Raw genomic sequence first — 20,501 nt, 5'->3', positions numbered from 1 at the left:
GTAGAGCTACACAGACTAGTAATCATTTTAAGAACATATACAATTCATCAGCCAAACTATACAAGCATATACAATCAAATTAGTTCAATTTACAAACTTATTATCGTTAAGCTATACAATTCATATGAAGTAGATTAATTCAATTTATAAGCTTAAACAATTCATCAGTTGACCTATACAGTACATACAATTCATCAGTTATGCTAAACAAAAAATACAATACATAGTAAACAGATTAAGTCAATATAAAAACATATTTTAGTTGAGCTATATAAAATTGTACATGTCATTTAAGTAGAATAATTCAATTCACAAGCATAAACAATTCATCAATTGTGCAGAAGGTATGAGTATGTAGAAATTTGGTTAATTCTTTTCTGAACCTTTTCTCGTTGTTCTTCAAATCTTTAAGATAATTAGGCAGTGCATTGAAGACTGTTATACATGAATAGCGAACTCCTTTTTTAAAACAGCTTAGACTAACAGAGGGTAGATGAAGATCTGATTTATGTCTTGTATTAAAATGATGAATGTCTTGATTAGTACTGAATTTATCTTGGTTCTTAATATACAGCATCATTAGGGAAAGAATGTATTCACAAGGTAAAGTCAAGATTTCTAAGTTTCGGAAAATATTTTTACATGAGGTCCTTTTATGCACACCGGTCATTATTCTTATAGCTTTCTTTTGTAAAACAAAAACGTGTTTAGCTTCAGACGAGTTACCCCAGAATATTAATCCATATTTCATTACAGAGTGAAAATATGCAAAGTATGACATTTGAAGTAAGTTTATATCACCAATAGTAGATACGGATCTTAATGCATAACAGGCAGAGCTCAATTTACGAGTAATACATTCTATATGCGTTTTCCAGTTCAAGTGATTATCCAATTCTAAACCAAGAAACTTTGTGCTTATAGATTCTTTGAGATGAGTTCCATTTAATAGAATACTGTAGGAAACCTGAGCACTATTGTGTGTACTAAATTTGACTGCACTGGTTTTATCAACATTAAGTGCTAGTTTATTTGCATGGAACCATTCATTCATTAGATTCAGCACTGTATTAGAAGTGTTTATAAAATGATCGTATTGTTTGCTTGAAATAATTACACTTGTATCATCTGCAAATAAAATTACATGGGATGAATTGTTTATGGTCAAGGCTAAATCATTAATATAAACTAGAAACAACAATGGACCTAAAATTGACCCCTGCGGAACACCATGTTTAATATTTCTAAATTCTGAATAAGTAACTTTATGACTATTTGGTACATTTATTTCTACTTTTTGTTTTCTATTTGATAAGTACGATGTAAACCAACCCAACATCTCATCTTTAATACCATAAAACTTCAATTTTTTTACTAATATACTATGGTCTACACAATCAAATGCTTTAGCCAAGTCACAAAAAATCCCACCTTCATGTAGTTTCGAATTTAATGAATTTAGTATTTCATCCACCAAACTAAAAGCAGCATTCTCTGTCGATTTTTGTTTTCTAAATCCAAACTGTTCTAAAACTAATATATTGTTGGACTCCAGGTAATGATATAATCTATTATACATAACTTTCTCAAACACTTTTGAAAATGTTGTTAATAATGATATGGGTCTGTAATTAGCAATAGTACATTTATCTCCCTTTTTGTATATTGGTTTTACTATTGAATATTTGAGTCTTTCTGGAAAAATACCACATTGCATTGACAAATTGCATAGATAGCTTAACGGATGGGATAATATTTCAGAACAAGCTTTCAGAACTTTACTTGGAATTTCATCATATCCAGAGGAATATTTTGTTTTTAGTTGTTTTATCACATGCATGATTTCTGCTGCGGTAGTGGGAATAAATTTGAGACCTAAAAACTCAGTGTTAAATGCATCAGTTAGGTAACCAAGTGCAGCATCTTCTGGACAATCTTGAATGTTTAAGTTCTGAATAATATTTATATAGAAGTCGTTAAAATGATTTGCAATTGATTTTGGGTTATCTATTTTACTATCATTGATTTTAATGCAAGTAATATTTTCACTCTTTGAATATCGATTAGTTTCATTTTTAATAATATCCCAAATAGTTTTAATCTTATTATCTGAATTTTGTATTTTTTTCATTCAGATACATTTTCTTTGCATCTTTTATAACTTTTGTCAAAGTTTTACAGTAATTCTTGTAGTAATTAAGAACATGAGGATCATCACTATTCCTACTCATTAAATATAGATTCCTTTTTCTAGCACATGATATTTTAATTCCCTGAGTTATCCACATATTTTTACTTTTACATTTTTTCACCACCTTGATTGGAAAACATTCATTGAAATAATTCGTAAATGTAGTGAAAAATGCATTAAATTTAGTATTAATATCAATGGTATCGGTACTATATACATTTTCCCAAGATTCATTTTGTAGACATGTATTTAAATGATGAAGAGATTCAGCATTTATAATCCTTTTTTTTTATTTTTAGATTAACACTTTGGAATTTTTCACTCATATTGAAAACACTTAGAATTTGTGCATCGTGATCAGACAGGCCATTGACTAATGGTACTGTTGAATAGGAATTCAATCTACTTTTATCTATAAATATATTATCAATGGCAGTACTACTTCCAGCTTGTGTTCTGGTTGGAAAACTTACTGTGTGACTAAGATTATAAGTTTCAAGAAGTGAGTTTAATTTTCTTTTACGTGAGCTTTCTGATAGATAATCTATGTTTATGTCACCACAGATTACAAATTCGGTATGTGGTTTATAAAGTCTTTTCAATAATGAATCTAAGTTAGTTGTAAATTTCTTATAATCTCCCATTGGCGCCCTATAAACACATAAGATAATTAAATTTGATATCTCATAACCAATTTGTATTCCACAGATTTCAATATCTTGTTCAAGGCAAAAATCAGATATATCAATTTTACTAAATAATAGATCCTCTCTGATAAAAATACAGGCACCCCCTTTTTGGAAGACATCTCTACAGAAATGAGAACCTAATACATATCTATGTAAAGACAGTTGTAGTATTTCCTGTTGCTTCATATGATGTTCAGTTATACATAATATCTGAGGTTTATGCTTTTGAGTTGCTAAAGAAGTGATCAATTCATCAGTTTTTTGTTTTAATCCCCTAATATTTTGATGAAAAATAGTGAAGTTACTATGTTCATTACCAGAAACATCAGAGCATTTACAATTTAGTTGAACTTGTTTCAAACACCTTACTGGTGGGAGGTTTAACCTAAAAAAGGAGAAGCCCTAGCATTAACTAACACAGGAATATTACAACTCTGCTTTTTAACATGGCTGCCTCTGATGCTATTAGCAATAAGAACCGAAAGGTGCTCCTTGCCTCTACCATTCAGATGCAGGCCATGTGACGTATATTCATACCTTCTTATAGGGCTTACATCTATCAAACCAATGTGTGATGCCCCAGGTCTCATCAGAGCCCGCTCAAGCCGCACATTCACACTCCGCACCCTCCTGTGAAGATACGGCTTGTCGTACCTGCTGAAAAGACTGAGAAATCCCACATTGGTATGGCTGCTCATCTCAATTATGTTGTTGACATCTTTCTCAATAGAATAGTTACAATCGTTATCAATACTATTACTTGGCCCACCCACTATAACTACATGATCCCTCTTAGAAAAATCTGAACTCAATTTCATCATATCCTCAACAACATTCTTGAGAGGAGCATTAGGCTTACATACACTAGATACTTCAAACTCATCGCCCAGTTTCGACTTCAAAAGTGAGGAAATACCTCTTTCATGGATGCTTCCTAAAATCAATACTTTACTCCTACAATCATTAACCTTATCTGTTTTCTGACTTACCTTTACTAGTGTCGATACTGGGTCTGAGTTCTCCTGATCAACATTCATTGCTTGAAGAGCACTCATTCAGACGCTAAATAACCTAAGCTGTTGATAAAGCGTCGTAAAATAACCTAACCTCCACAGACACACTAATAAATTGACAGCAAATACCTTACTGTAGTAATACCGGACAGCTGTATACTAGCAGCATTGACGTGAGTGCGAAATATCGCGGACTTGACATCTAGCGGAGCGGCGTGGAATTACGTCCACAAATACAAATACTAACGTAGCGGGATTCGGACTATTGCTTAAAACGTGAGGTACTAATGTGGAGTAATATATGAAACACTTAAGAAATGTTGAGTAGTATTTAATGTATAATTATTATCTTAGACCAAAGCTGCATATTATGAGAAATATTGCATACTTCATATTACTTTCCATAATTTAATTGTTACATATATTTTCTTTGGTTTAGTGAAACAAAATGAATTCTGACATTAAGAATGAATTTACAATAATGCTTTATATACCCATTGCTGACAACTGCAAAGATAAAATTGATAGTAATCTGATGCTTCTAATAATTAGTAAAGGTATGTGGACAACAATAAAACTTAATTTGATAAAACATTAAAATTTCCAATACAATTTAACTTCTATTCAATTATTAGGTCTAAATATACAAGCTAATTTGTATTTTTCTATGAACACAAAGACGAAGGAATTAGGCCTACTGAAGAATTGTTGACTCACGTTTTATGATCCCTCGGAAATCGAAAGTACGATTTGGAGCAATTTGTAATGCTGTAATTTTGTAGCAATTATGAACAGCACATATACGCCCTGACATTTTAACACAACGCTAATTAATAAAACTATTAACTAGCCCAGCAATAATATACATTGCAGTTGATTACAGCTTGTTTCGCGAGTATCGCCACACCCAAACTAAATTCAGCTTGTTTTGCTATTAGATCTATGCAAAAGATAGTAAATATCAATACCTTAAAAACAATATACTTTGCATGCTCCACTCGGTAATGAGTTTTGGAATAATATTTTGGGGAAATTCCACAGATAGTAACAATATATTTCTATTACAAAAAAAGAGTAATTAGAATAATAGTAGGTGCCAAATCTAGGGAGTCGTGTAGGACTATTTTAAAAAAACTACAAATAATGCCCATGGCTTGTCAGTATATCTTTTCATTAATAGTCTTCCTCGTATGTAATCGTGAAAACTTTGTAACTAATTCAACAGTTCATAGCATAAACACACGTCAAAAAACTGACTTTCATACTCCATCGGCAAGTCTATCGTGCTATCAAAAAGGAGTGCGTTATATGGCAGTAAAAATTTTTAACAGCCTCCCAATCGATATAAAAAATGAAACTCAAAACATAAAATTATTTAGGGCCAAATTAAAGAAGTACCTAATTTCTCACGCCTTCTATTCTGTAGGTGAATTCATGACATTCAATAACACTTCATGAAATTGATACTAAAACTATGTGTTGTACTAGTAGACTATATTGTAAATCTCGTCTGTATATATTTCATCTAGACTGTGAATATAAATTAAGATTTTATAATAGTATTAAGTTTTTTGACTTGTTCCATATTCTAGCTGTAAGCATGTATGAATACCATGGAATGTTAATAAATACAATACAATACAATACAATACCGGGCCGAGGTAGCAGCACCAGCTTCGTTCGCGCGCAAAACTGCTAGCTGTCCGGTATTATTATAGTAAGGTATTTGGTGACAGGTTCTCATATAAGGGAATTATGTTTGTAGTTCTATTCCTTGTAATCCTGTGATATTTTATGATAAGACTCGGATTTTGATGGCCTAAATTGTTTAAAAATGACCTATAAAATGACAGAAAAACTCCAGCAAAATGACCTAAAAGTTTAAATAAAAAAAAAAAAGATAAGCAAAAATGTGAAATGTATTTACTCATTCAAACTGTAAAAATGTACGTTGTTCACGTAATCTGTAATATACAACGATGTGAAAACAATTGCCATTTGTAGTTCATACAAACACAAATAATTGAATATCTGCATGTCGTCATTATCGGAAAGTTACTCAATCTCTAAATCCTAAATGTCTGAAAAGAGAAAGGTGAATAACAACTAAAGGGTCGTTCATAAAGCGCGCCGGTTTTGAAGGTTTTTTTTTTTTTTTTTTGTCGGTTGTCGACATTGTTTTATTTCCTTTCGATAGCCATAAACATTCCTGTCCACACCTGTGGAGTAACGGTTAGCACGTCTGGCCGCGAAACCAGGTGGCCCGGGTTCGATTCCCGGTCGGGGCAAGTTACCTGGTTGAGGTTTTTTCCGGTGTTTTCCCTCAACCCGTTACGAGCAAATGCTGGGTAACTATCGGTGCTGGACCCCGGACTCATTTCACTGGCATTATCACCTTCATCTCATTCAGACGCTAAATAACCTAAGCTGTTGATAAAGCGTCGTAAAATAACCTACTAAAAAATAAACATTCCTATTATTGCTTCAGTCTGAATGTATGTGTGTGTGTGTATTTATTCACACTGCAAATGGGTAAATACCCGGTGGCAGTGTTAACTAATTACACTCAATAATTAATAATAAACACAATTAATGAAAAAATACAATTAATAATAAATTAATAATACTAATAATTGATACTGCTACTACTACAATAATAATAATAATAATAATAATAATAATAATAATAATAATAATAATCAATCCTAAATTAAATAAAGCACGATCACTTAAAATAACATTTAAAGTAAATGTAATTTGTATCTTAACCCTAAGTTCTAACTAAAATACACGCGATGTTATGTTCACACATGCACAAATACCTTTCAGCACTACACTCATTTCGCTGTCAACTCACTCACTCCACTGGAACTACGACACATTTCACTGGTACTATCCTGATTTCAGTAACACTACACAAACATTTCATTGTTAAAATACTTTGTACTACCACTGTAAACTATAAAATTCACTGACACAAACGCACTTTATAGGGAAGACCAGGTAACTTGATACCCTAAGGGTGAAACCTAACCATTTTTCCCCCATTACTACAAATGCTAGTGGATTATGGTGATTTTCTAGTTTGAAGGTTGAATTTTCTTTTGCCAACTTCGTTTCGAATTTCGACACTGACAAATACTATAAATGGTAGTGATTTTGTAACTGGTATGTTGGCAGCTGAGGCAAATATCGACAATATTTGCCGGTACTGGAGTTCCATGAAATTAAAATTGTACTAGATTTCTCAGCCGGTTACTGGAAGATAGTGAAATTCGAACTTATTAATAATTAATTAATATTAGTATTAATATTAATACATAATAGTTATTTTATGTGTTGCGTTGTGGTTATAATTCAAGAATAGTTAGATAAGTACGAATAAATATAATATATTTGGGCGTGATAATGCACGTGGGTAATGGATAGAAATATTATTTCAAATTTTAATGAATTTCTTTCGTGTTTAGATTTTTATTACTATGTCAAAAAAATGAAATAGTGTTGCAGTGACTCCTCCAAGGAAGAAAATGTGTGGCATTCAGAGTACGCTTCAGAAATCTGTAGTTCACGTGTATAATGAGTTGAAGAAAGAAGATAATGAAGAAGGAATTATGCTAACGGAGACAGCAATTACAACCAGAATAGGAAAATTATTAGGAGTAAGTATTCTTAAGCATACATTTCAAAGTGGTATTCAGTTTTAGGAGTTTGCACTAATAATTTCATGATTGTGGTCAAACAAAACAAATTTTTAGGTTAGGCCTATCTTTAATCAAGTCAGTGATTTTCATATTGCCACACTAAATACATTTAAGATACTGTAGTACTGCAGTAGGTGATAGCTTAAATACATTTACAAATTAGACGAACAAATAATCAAACAGCACGAAAGTAAATTTCCAGTTTTCTCTTTTGGTATTAAATTAACCGTTCAGATCACAATTTACATGCCACATCGGCTGAAGAAAATACAAGTCATATTGTAATTATTAACTTGATATTGCAGCAAATATTACATGAATGTTGGCCTGTTATGGTGCTTAAAAATAATTCAGTTTTATATAATGACTATATAACATACTCTACAAAGCATAGGAACGTTGACTCTGGCTGAATAATTTATTCATGACTGGTCTAAGTAATATTAAATATGGTGTTTCTTCAGAAAAGCTACCCCACCCAAAGTACTTGTTAAGATATAACACTCGAGAGGACGAGGACGCACTACTGGGAAACTAACCATTTCTCTTCGTCCTGGACCTCTCGCATGTTATATTGGTAATTAGTAACAAGTTTGAGGGAGGGACTCCAACAATGCATTAGAATATACAGGTAAGTGTCAAAGGATTTTTGTGCTGAAAGTATTTGTGGCTGTGCACTAAAACCACGTGTTCATCACTATGTAAATATCACAGAAATCAATTAAACAAAATAAAATTATGCCTTCTTTGGTGTAGCTTTTCTGGAGAATTACCTAAATATTAGCCTACTTAAACCTATCGTAGACCCAAACTAACATGTTGATCATTTTCTATTCATATAGCTGTAAATGTTGGTATCATGCATGAATTTTATGATATAACAATTTTTAGAAGTATTATGTTATTGTTTGTTATTACAGCTTGGCTTAACTACAGCCACGAAAGTGATAAATTCACACAAGGGGACCCCACTCGTGACACCAGGAAAACATAGACTACGTAAACATCCAGTGACTGATGCTGATGATTTTACGAAAGATGCAATTGCGAGATTTATTTATGACAAGTTACATAAAGGTAGGGAAGTTACAGGAATTATTGTGTTGATTTATGCAATGTAATTCTGATATTAGTCATAGGCCTATGTATAAAAATATGGCATAATTTTCATTTACTGTTACAGGGGAAGTACTAACAGCAGCAAAAGTTCTGGAACATATGAATGATGATTATGAAACATATTTATTTAGAGTATCCTTATCATCGGTGAAAAAAATTTTGAAAGAGATGAAATTTCTATGGAGCAAAGGGGATCCTTATACACATGTATGAGAAAGTGATGTTATTCATTTTTAAGAGAATATATAAGAAATGTGGAGCGTGAGAACCCTAAACCCGTAGTATTCTTGGATGAGACTTGGATTTTTATGAATGGTAAATTTCAATGCATTGTGAGACATTGAGTGATTGAATTTTTTACTAACAAATAGATTAACACTTATGTGGAATATGAAATTGCAATTAATATAGGCTACTAGTAATGAAATCAGGTGGGAACAACATGTTTTGCAATTAATAGTTTCATATTATAACTAGAGGTTAGTTATAAAATTCTTGAACGGTTTTCCTGTCTTTAAAATTTTTGTGTCTCTTAGAGTGTCAATGTGAATTGCTTTTCTCTCTCTGTTTTTTTAAGTAGGATCACTCACTTATTCATGAAATAAACCAGGTGAAGTTTCCAGTGACATGAATGGTGTTATTCATAGACCAACAAATGAGGGTGGAAGATTAGATGCTGGAACGAAAGGTGGATTTATACTCGGTGAGTTATATTGATTTATATTTTACATAAATTTGGCAAGAGTAATTTTTTAAATCAGGGTACAAAAATATAAAAATTGGTGACTAAATAAAAACGTGGGAAAGCCTTTCACCAAAGAGGATCTCATGTCATGTTTTATTTTCTTTATTTAAATGCTGTGAATTCATGTGACGTAATTATATGCCCAGGTATAATTTTTATTGCAGGTGCTGATTTAATTTTTTCATGCAATTGAAAGAAAAGTCAGGACTACCATAGTGCTATGAATAGCCCTGTAGTTGAGAAGTGGGTGCAAACACAGTTGTTGACCTGAGAACATTAGGGCAATGCGTTATTGTCATGGATAGTGCTGCATATCATAGCAGACTTGTGAAAAATCAGCCAACAACAAAATGGAGGAAAGAACAGCTACTGGTGATTGCAACTGAATATAATAGATTTGTTGTACTAAATGATAAGAGTTGATGGTGTGAAATCACCTTTTGATATTACATTGCAATATTAATTTCCATACTTTACAGTCATTATTATTATTATTATTATTATTATTATTATTATTATTATTATTATTATTATTATCATTACTACTACTACTACTACTTATAGATGCTACTTTTTTCTTTCAGGTGAAATTGAATCTACATAAGAATCCTAAAACAACAGAGCCTTGCCAATTACTGTTCTGAAGCGGCCTTGTCTTATGTGTTGTGTCTATATACAATTAATTCTTTCAGTTTTTTTTCCCCTTTAATGTAATGAAGTTGTTGGTTGATTGATACCAAGTGTTCAGCAGTTGATGTCATTTGTTATCTTGCACTCCAATATTTAACCAGATGATTGAAAGCTGTGTAAAGTTAAACAGTCAAGACAATGATCCATATCTTCATTGAGATTTCAGAAATGGCATGGGGAGATTCTGAAATATCAGTTCTTTGTAAATATTTGAGACAATCATGGCCTGTGATAATATGAGTACTGCCACTGTAGATTTTCATAGAAGTTCAGTTATTAAATTAGGTGTATTATTTTTACTATATATTGTACTATATTTTTGTTTCGCTTAATTGATGAATTATGTATGCTGTAAATTGAATAGTAGACTGTAGGTCTATAGCTTAACTGATGAATTGTATGTGCTGTAAATTAAATAGTAGGCTGTATACCACAAGTGATGAATTGTTTATGCTTGTAATGTGAAGTAATTTGCATGATATTTATTATCAGTTTCTGTATATTTCAACTGATTGAATTGTTTATACTTTTAAATTGAATTAACTTGCTTGCTATGTATTATATTTTATAGCTTAACTGATGAATAATTGTTTAGGTTTGTCAATTTAATAATCTGAGTGCCATGTACTTCATATTTTTAGTGGAGCCACCAATGTAGCTTAGTCGGTAGACTCGTTGGCCTGCAAATTCAGAGCTGCACTCGAGGGTAGTTTGGATCCCCCATTTGGTCTGATTAGTTGGTTTCTTCTGAGGATTTTCCTCCATCGTGGAGCAGATGCCGGATGGCCTATTGCAATTTTTTCATTTGCTTTAGAATCATTCCGATTTTTGTTACCACATTGTCATGTTCTGATCTTGTTATTCTTTTAACAGTGTGGTAAGATGCAGGTATAGATAACCTTACAGTAATTTTGCTACCTTTCAGCTACCTCATTACCTCCCACTCCATAAAGTTCATGGATCCACGGAAGTACCAGTCGTCGATGTAATTCGACCATTTTGCTTAAAATATTAAAACACTGTAAAATATTGAGATTTCATGCTGTTACGTCCATTACTGCAGCAAGAACATCTGATTTTGAATCTGATAGTATGACAGCCTTCTCAGATTTATGAAGTCGATACTGGAGATTTTGTAAGCTTAAAAATGTATCTAAATTTTCACTATCAAAATTAGTCAGTGTTTGAAGTTAGTTAGTTAGTTAGTGGCGTTTAAAAAGGGCGCGTCAGCTACTATGGCTATTTGCGCCCTTATCTAAAATCTTTCACTAAACACAAACACAATACAATAACCAGAATGTTTAAAAAGCTAAAAAGCGTTGTCACGGTTAAAATGGGGCAAACAAATGTTTGAATATAATTCCCGGTAAAAGGGAATATACTGGTATTGTACTACAACACCACTACATCTATGGCTTGGTAAACAGGATCCATCTATAAAAAATACTGTATGTAGTCACTCACTGACCAGATCATTTATCGTTTCTAATGATTTTTAAAATGTCTGGAGAAGTATCACATTTCTTAACATCATCTGTTAAAGTTAACTTATATACTATTCATTTTGAAATAACTTGGGATTGTATTTTATTAGTAAAGTTTCCCTTAATTGAGCAAGTTTGAGTTCTCCAAATAGAGTCAAAAAGTCTGTTGGGATTTTGGCTCAGTTTATTAATATTTGTGGACTGTGATTTTTTGTTCTAGACAACCATATTATCTGCAAATGATGAGATTATCATAAGATCTATTTCTTTAGTTAGACCATCGACATTAATATTGGAAAATGTATTCCTGAAAACAACAATGTGGGAAGCCCAGATGAATCTGTCTCTATTTACATATTTGTGACAATGAATCAAATAATCAAGTCACTGACCCAGTGTAACACTTTATCATGGACACCCTAAGTTTGCAATTTCTTAAGTGATTTATATCTACAGAGCCATATGATCCTTGAAAATAAATTAAAATTGTTAAGTTGTTTTGTTTTCTGTTTAAAATATCTTTAATATCTTGACTAAAATTTAAAATCTGTCCATTTGTTGAATGCAATTCTCTAAAGTCAACCCAATAAAATGAAAGTTAGTTACTACATTCCAGGAACCAATTCAATCTATGAAATCATCTCTTCCATAATTTTGGCTATCATACTAGTAAGTGGTATCTGTCGATAACTCGAAAAGATATTAGTTGAATAATTGCTTTTCAAAATTGATGTTATGATAGATTTTCTCCAGACAAATATTGTATTTTAGATGAGATTACAAGATAAAAGTAGTGAGTTTGCTTGTTTGCCAACATGTTTAAGAAAATCAGCATGTGTATTGTCTGGACTTGGAGATGTTTTGGGTCTTATGTTATTAAATTAATAGTAATATTCAGTTCTTGATTAAATATTGTTATATAAAGTAGATAGTAGATTTAACATTTCTTTCAGTTTTTCCTTAATAGTCTGACGTACACAGATAAAACTAACAACCACACCACCAACTAATCTAATAGAAATTAAAATATAATTAAATGTAGAAAAAGTAATTAAAATTATAAATACACGTAATAAACCATAACCCCCTAATTTCAACAATATACTATTTTATTCCCTTTTACAGCTTGTAGATAATTATTAATTATAGTTATTACTTATTAGCATAATATTTATTGAACTTATTGGCTATTTCACTTCGTTTGAAAGATGTTATTGTGTACAAAAAGCATTTTTTGATGATCGTTTCATGCTGTATGTTGTGTAAAAATCTATGATTTCTGGCCATCTGTTCTGTGTAATCCATCTTTTGTATAGAATTAATAAAATATTCTTTTGGTAGTAATTATTTTATTAATTGAGTATTTAATTTTCACCAGCTCACATTTCTTGAATCATTTGTTTTTTTCTTATTTAAATTTAGGACACAAGAGCCAAAAAGAGACTTCACAGTTATGTATCATACATTTTTTCATTGACAGACGTGGAGTTGCAGAAATAATAAGTGTAAGTGTAGCATTATTAAGCAATTTACAAACAAATGAAATCTTTAAAAAGGTATCTAGAAGTGAAATTACTTATGGCTTTTAAGGACCAAAATTATTTTTGTAAGTTGATTTATTATTATTTCAGTTTTAGCCTAGTTGTATTATCCATTTCCTTACTAATTTCAAAAGATAATCAGAAGTTCATTCGAATTCCAACCAAAAGTCAATTGGTTATTAATTTATCTACCTTTAGGAAGTACAGTATATGTACGCTGGAATCTTTGAAGTGAAGTGACAATAATTTAATTGGTCTTGGAACAGATTTGATTCTTGAATATTATATACTATACTTTGTTGTATATTTACGTCTAGTAACCTATTAATGCTAATACTAATAATAATGTAAAGGAATAAAAGAATAGAACATAGCAATACATTTCTCATTATTATTGAAACTATTTAGAATAACCTTCCGACATTAAGGTAAAGTACGGTGAGTAAAGAAGTCATTCAGTACATAGGATCGTGATTTTACTACATGTGGTGATATCTGGTAACAGTTGGCAACACTGACAAGGCGGAAATATTTGCTGTTTGGGAACTGAACTTACGTGATCCTCACTATACTTACGGGCCATTCCATGTCAAATCAACACAAAAAAGTGGACTTTTCAACCCGATCACCTCAGATTTTCATTAAATTTGGTGGGATGGTAGAGAACCTTAAGTTAATTAATTATGTAAAATTTTAGCCCTCAATAATCCACGATATCCATACAGCAATTCTGTCAATATGAGAAAAAATGTAAAAATGTTGCATACTATGTCAACAAAAATAGTTCATAACTTCTCTTCTAATTGCGGTAGAATCTTAAACTTGGGCTTATTTTAAAGCTAACGAATCATACTTTTCAATAAAAATAGGTTTGCATCGAAGTATCGAATTCTTTATTGCATGGTCACGTGAATCACATTTTAACATTGGATATGTAAAAATGCGGGGCACAAATTATTTCGCGAAAAATATATGTTATAGAGGCAACAGCATTCCTCCCTTGGTGTAAGTTTCATTTTGGTAACGTTTGAGGAATATCAGTAAAAATAATATATCAATGGCTTGGTTTGTAGCACTTAAACCCATCTTACACCAACACTGCATGCGTGCGAGTTCGTACTTGTCTCATTATCTGCGTCGTCGATGTGTCAGGCCGTCATGAGTTATAGTTTATACCAGGGGGCGACAAGTGAGAACACTCTCGTGCGTACGTACAAACCCTCAAGCCCTGGCATACGGCTGCGGGCAAGGGTAGCTGCTTCCACAGTGGCGGAGCTAAGAACTTGTATGTGAATCAAATTTGTGACAAGAATATAAATTAATTTAAGCTTTTAATTGAAGCACACCTTTCACTGTTAATTGCACTATACTGAAAACAATACGCTATACAATTTGGTACAATTAACTAACTATATACGACATAAATGTTTGTATGTTTGCACAACAATGAAACAAAACAAAATACTGTATACACTTTTATACAGATTAACATACTACGAAATAAAACTGTTCACTGTTTGTCTTCTTCTCATTGCTATACAGTTCAATTAACAAAATAAAACAACAGTACAAACGTTGTTATTCAAATCTCTAATAATAGTACTTTTTCTTATACATCAGAGATCCGCGGCGATTTTTGCAGTTGTCTGTTAGTAAGCAGTTTTTCAATTCGTGAAGCTATTGCTTTAGTACCACCAAATTTCAAACAGGCTTTCAAGTGTTCGTTACTTAATTGGCTTCTGTGACGTGACTTTGTAAACTTCATTAAAGAAAACAGTGTTTCGCTTACGTTGGTTGTCCCGAACATGCACAATGTTCTTGCAAGCAAGATTGTGCAGTTTAGGAAGCCTTTCTCGTGGAAAACAAGTATAGAAATGGTTAATACTTTTTCTGTTTTGATACTTATCCTTTAGCTCAATATCACTTTGTAAATCAAGTATTTCTAATTGTAGTTCAGCAGGAATATCCAGGACACTCACTGAAAAAGGTGTTGCAAATATCTTAAATTGTTGTTCAAGTTCTCTAATTTCCTGATATCTACGTTCGAAGTCTTCGCACAATTGTTGCATTATTCTTATATTCTTTCATGTCCAAGGCTTCCAACAGGTTTCCCATGTACATCCATAAATAAGGCAATCTCATTCCTAAGTGAGAGAAAACGTTCCAGAACTTTTTCTCGACTTAACCACCTTACCTCGGTATGGTATGGATTTACCCCATACTCACTGTTAATACCATCAAGTAGTGCCCTGAACTCCATGTGATTAAGTCCTTTAGACCTTACGAAATTAATTGTTTGCGCAACAACATTCATTACATTGCTAAGGTTCATATTTTTAGCACATAAATATTCCTGGTGCAAAATGCAGTACACCGGTGCCCCCAAGCGACCTCGATAGGTTCCACCACTGATGGACTGTAGTGTACAACTGTACTGCCCGCAGTGGAAGCCGTACGCAGGCCTGTACGCCCTCTCGCGATCTTGAGTCGACCTGGCGCAGCCTGGTTTATACAGTCTTCAATTTATACAAAACGTGCGATCTATTTCAAGTGCAGTGTCGTTAGTTTTTTTATTTGTGATAGTTTTGTGCGATGTAATGGAGTCGCGTTTTAAGTTATATGTTTGCTGCAATCCCTTCGAGAAATCAGGGCATTGTAATTAGAGGAAAAATTTAAGAAGTGTTATATCGTGGATGCTTAATGTATTTCCTGATTTAAAACAGGAACAAAAGGTGTGCGCTATGTGTCGCAAAGAAATAAAAAAAATATAGTATCATGCTATTACGCAGAATCCCCAGAATGACTCTAGAAATGAAGAATACGTCGATTCTACAGCAAATTTAAGTTCATTAAATAAAAGTCTTTTTGATCAAGGTGTGTTCCTTATTATACAAAAAAGGCTACAAGAGAAATATAAGAGACAGAAATTTGAAAATATTGAAAAAGTATTAAAAGATAAAGTCTTCGATATTAAAGGCGGCGAGGAACCAGGACCTTCATCAAGTCCTGATTCTGAAATTTTGTCTCAGTTGCAGGAAAATTTTCAAAATTCAGGTAAAAGTGAGAAAATCACCATTTTAACACTACTATCTAAAAGCTGGAGCGTAAATAATATATATATATATATATATATATATATATATATATATATATATATATATATATATATATATAAAGTTTCTTTCAGCTTCCGAATACATAATTAGGAAAGCCAAAGTCCTGGCAAAGGAAAGGGGGAATTTTGTGTTCACTAAATCCGAAACCTGGAAAACCCTTCCCCGCGGCTGTTGCCGGTAATGTTACAGAATTCTGTTGTTCTGACGAGATTAGCAGAATGATGCCTGGTAAGAAATATTTGTTGTGATTAAAGAATCAGGGAGTAAATCACATGAGCAGAAATGAATTATATGCAGCGTTTAAAAATTCTAACTCTGAAATGAAGGTAATATTCTCCAAATTTTCAGCTCTTAGACCAAGAAATTGTATCCTAGCTGGAGTTAGTGGGACTATACTGTCTGTGTTTGTGTCCTCATCAGAATGTAAAACTCATGCAGGAAGCAATTTATTAAAGTTTCAGGTCTACGTGGATTTCTAGAAAGTTTTTCTTTATACCTTCCAACTTATCAACATTTCTTGGCTAATATGGTGTGCAATCCTTCTCATATAAATTGCTTGTTCAGGAAATGTACAGAATTTCCTGAACCATTCAAAATAAGAGAGGGTTTAGAGAAATGTTTCGTATAAAACTGCAGTGAATCAGTGACCTACAAGCAGTGGATGACGACTGACCGATCAACGCTTGAGACTATAATGAAACACACAGACAAATTTTTCGACTGTCTCTTGGAGAAACTTGGTGATTTACTGACTCACTCATTTATATCATCTGAACAAAGTAAATTTCTACGTGATGTGAAATCATTTCTACAGCCATGCCTGCTTGTTGTGTTATGCGACTTCGCTGAAAACTATTATTTCGTAATCCAAGATGAAATTCAGTCATACCACAAGACTAATGTGAAGACAACCATTCATACTTTCGTAATATATTATAACGAATCGTCATCCGATACAGTCTCTTTTAAAAAACTGGTAATAATTTCACACTACCCGAAACATGACACTACAGCTGTACAAATGTTTAAAAAATATCTAATGGAGCCATTAAAACAAACATCTGTAATTCACCACAAAAATTATGTATTTCTCTGATGGATTCTCTGCTCAGTATAAAAATAGAAAAAAAAATTCCTGAACCTCACATTACAGGAAGAAGATTTTGGATTTCCAGCAGAACTGCATATTTTTGCATATCGCATGGCAAAAGAGCATGCGACGTTGTAGGTGGGACACTTAAAAATGTTTGCGGCTCGTGCTAGTTTGCAGAGACCATACGATAAACAAATAACTACACCTAGGGAATTGTACGACTGGACAAGGGATCATCTCCCAAACATTAATACCGTTTATGTGACTGAAAAAAGCTATATATTGCAGAGGAAAAAATGCTTGCTCTTTGATTTGCAAAATCCACCGCAGTGCCTGGAACACAAGTTTCATACAGTCCTGTTGTCTAGGATGGGTATTATACTTGCTAAGCAGTTTTTAATGCAGCTGAAACAACGGAGCATCCTGTCTGGAAAGATGATCAGGCTATTTCATCTCAGCAATGAAAGGTAAGCATTTCTTACAGAACTTCAGGTTTAACTAAATCCATGTGACAATAATTTATTTGAGGTAATAATTTAAAAAATTCAAATTATGTAGGCCTACTACATGTTAAATTACATAGCGACATTCAAGAATATGATCAAATATAATTAAATACAACGAATGTGTGGGACCTAATTATCGCGACTTATACGGTTACCTTACGCTTGCTGTGACATAATAATTTTTACCTTTATAACCTATGAAGATTCCAAGTTGAAACTTATCAGTTCATTATATCACTAATTGAGGCGTACTATATATTTTTTCATTAAAATAGAACCCCCGCATTTTTAAATATGAATATATGAAAATTGTTTCACCATGCTTTTTTTTAGTGCAATTGAATATATGCAGAAAAAAATATAAGCAATAAAAACTATCACATATTAAGAATGTATCACTCAATTTTTGTAAATTTATCTGGAGACGTTATTGAGATATATAATTTTAATTGAAGCGGCGTGCTTACAAAAATATGATTTTTCTTCATGTTTGAAACGCCACTGACAGAAAACGAAAAGCACAGGACATATGAAACTCGGCAGTTTTAGTTAGCGCGGCAGGTAAAATAAACCCTCAGATTTTGAAAGAAATCTGAGTCAGTCGGGTTGAGCGCCTTGTTGATTTGATATGGAATGACCCATACACAACACACTTCTTCACTGATACAATACTTCAAATAAGAAAACAATAATTACACCCTGTGAATAGTGTGTATAATATACTATCGTCTATTAGTAAAGTCCTTAAGCCTATTTTTAAATACATTTTTGGTTTTAAATAATTTCTCTCATTTCGTCATTGTGTGTTTAGTCATGGAGCAGTCTACTATTGCGCAACATGTGGTTCGTGACAGTGTGACTGTTAGTCCAATGAAATCGTTTCTTCGCTGTTCCCAAAAATTATGCATAGGATGTTCTTCAGTACGGCGAATTCTCCGATATGATCTCCATTATCACCATGGTGCCACCAGTCCAGTGGCGTATACTGGTTAAAGGGTTTGGGCTACCGCTGACCCTATTATTACACAAAATATATCTAACAATTACTTTAATTTTAATTACTAAGGTAAAACTAATAATACAAAATTATTACATTATGTTATATTATAAACTTTTTCTTTTGTAATTTCCTTGGGCTACCGCCGGTAGCCCCGGTAACCCGCAAAATACGCCCCTGCACCAGTCACTCTGCCCGCGAAACAATTCAGTTGCTCCATGACTGGTTCCCTGATCGTCTCATCTCGCATAATGGTGACCACCAATGGCCACGTGATTTAACGGCATGTGATTTTTTTCCCTGAGGTAATCGTAAATCATTGGTATATGTCAATAAACCCCGAAACATCCGTGAGTTAAAAGAGGAAATTCGACGAGTTGTTGGAGAAATCCAAGTGGAAATTTGTCAAGCAGTCATAGTGAATTTCATGAACAGAGTTCTTACATGTCAGCGCAGTAGAGGGGGGTCATATGCCTGAAGTGGGGAGATGAGTTGAACATGTTCATGTCCTAATTTAAAATATTTTGAAAAAATAAATTTCATAGTTATATATATATATATATATATATATATATATATATATATATCTCAAAAACCTACGCGCTTTCTGAACGACCCTTTATTAGGTAGTGGAACACATAATAAAACGGCAAAATCCGAGGGGAAAATACATCTATCTACATACATGACGTAACGTTTCAAATTGTATTATGTCCAAGAAACCTTTCCTTATATAAATGACGAAAAACGGAATTACTCGTAAACCGGGAGAAAATAACGTAACGGTTATTTTGGAACAGTTCCTTGCTTGAAACTGTTCCAAAACGTAACAGCACCTTGGAATACTACTTTCTAAAATAACGCTGGTACGAAATATTTGCTGTTACAAAATACTCATTTCACTTTGGAACTACATTATGACAACTCTTGTTCCACAGAACGGAACATGTTTGGCACTATTGAAAGCAGTGACACCAACTTTTAGAAAACACTGAGTGGGCTCAAACATTTGAGGTATAAGTTAAATAAATGTCGTAAGTATAATGATAACACGATAAATTATTGGGTGAGCTCTAATCCCACGAGCCCATATAAGTTGGCGCCACTGTTTGAAAGCAGAATTGGGAATACTTTCGTCGCACTGAAAGAAATGTTGGAATTTAAAGTGAAAGATAAATAGTAAAGATATGAAGAGCCTCATTAAAAATGTACACATTATCTTGAAACTAATGTTACTGAGTATAGGATTCTATCAAACAATTATTAGCATAATGCCTGTATTAGAGTATAGTAACTACATTGTGAATTTTATCAAGGGAGATGAAAATATATAGGTTATGTTTTATTTACAAATATGTTACAATTTTAGTTTCATTACCAATTCTTGAAATTAAACTAAATTCTGTTGAAACATGACTATTGTCGAAGTTTTTCATTTACAAAAATATAACGGTAAATTTTCATATTTCATTACAATGAGATTATTACTCTTCATGGAGGTATTAATATGCATTTTAGCACGATCGAAATTATTATGGCTTTTATTTACTAATTTTTGGACAAATTGAACACTATAGTACACTTGAGCTGAGCAGAAGAGAAAGATTAGGTTA

The 20,501-nt window shown here is 32.6% G+C and overlaps 1 long non-coding RNA gene across 2 annotated transcripts; it reads left to right on the top strand.

The window, feature by feature from the left end:
- Positions 1-7,080: 7,080 nt before the first annotated feature.
- LOC138715143 (uncharacterized) lies at positions 7,081-13,657 on the top strand. 2 transcript variants are annotated; one of them, XR_011336167.1, is made up of 6 exons: positions 7,081-7,555; positions 8,518-8,674; positions 8,781-9,031; positions 9,297-9,419; positions 9,626-9,833; positions 10,046-13,657. It is a non-coding gene; the product is annotated as an uncharacterized lncRNA (long non-coding RNA). The 2 variants fall into 2 exon arrangements; XR_011336166.1 differs by having other exon boundaries at positions 7,082-7,555; positions 9,294-9,419; positions 10,046-13,656.
- The last annotated feature ends 6,844 nt before the right edge of the window (positions 13,658-20,501 follow it).

This window comes from Periplaneta americana, chromosome 15, assembly GCF_040183065.1.
Source record: "Periplaneta americana isolate PAMFEO1 chromosome 15, P.americana_PAMFEO1_priV1, whole genome shotgun sequence".
NCBI classification, from domain to species: domain Eukaryota; kingdom Metazoa; phylum Arthropoda; class Insecta; order Blattodea; family Blattidae; genus Periplaneta; species Periplaneta americana.
Note: the sequence above shows the minus strand (reverse complement) of the source record. Positions and strands in the feature narration are given on the sequence as shown.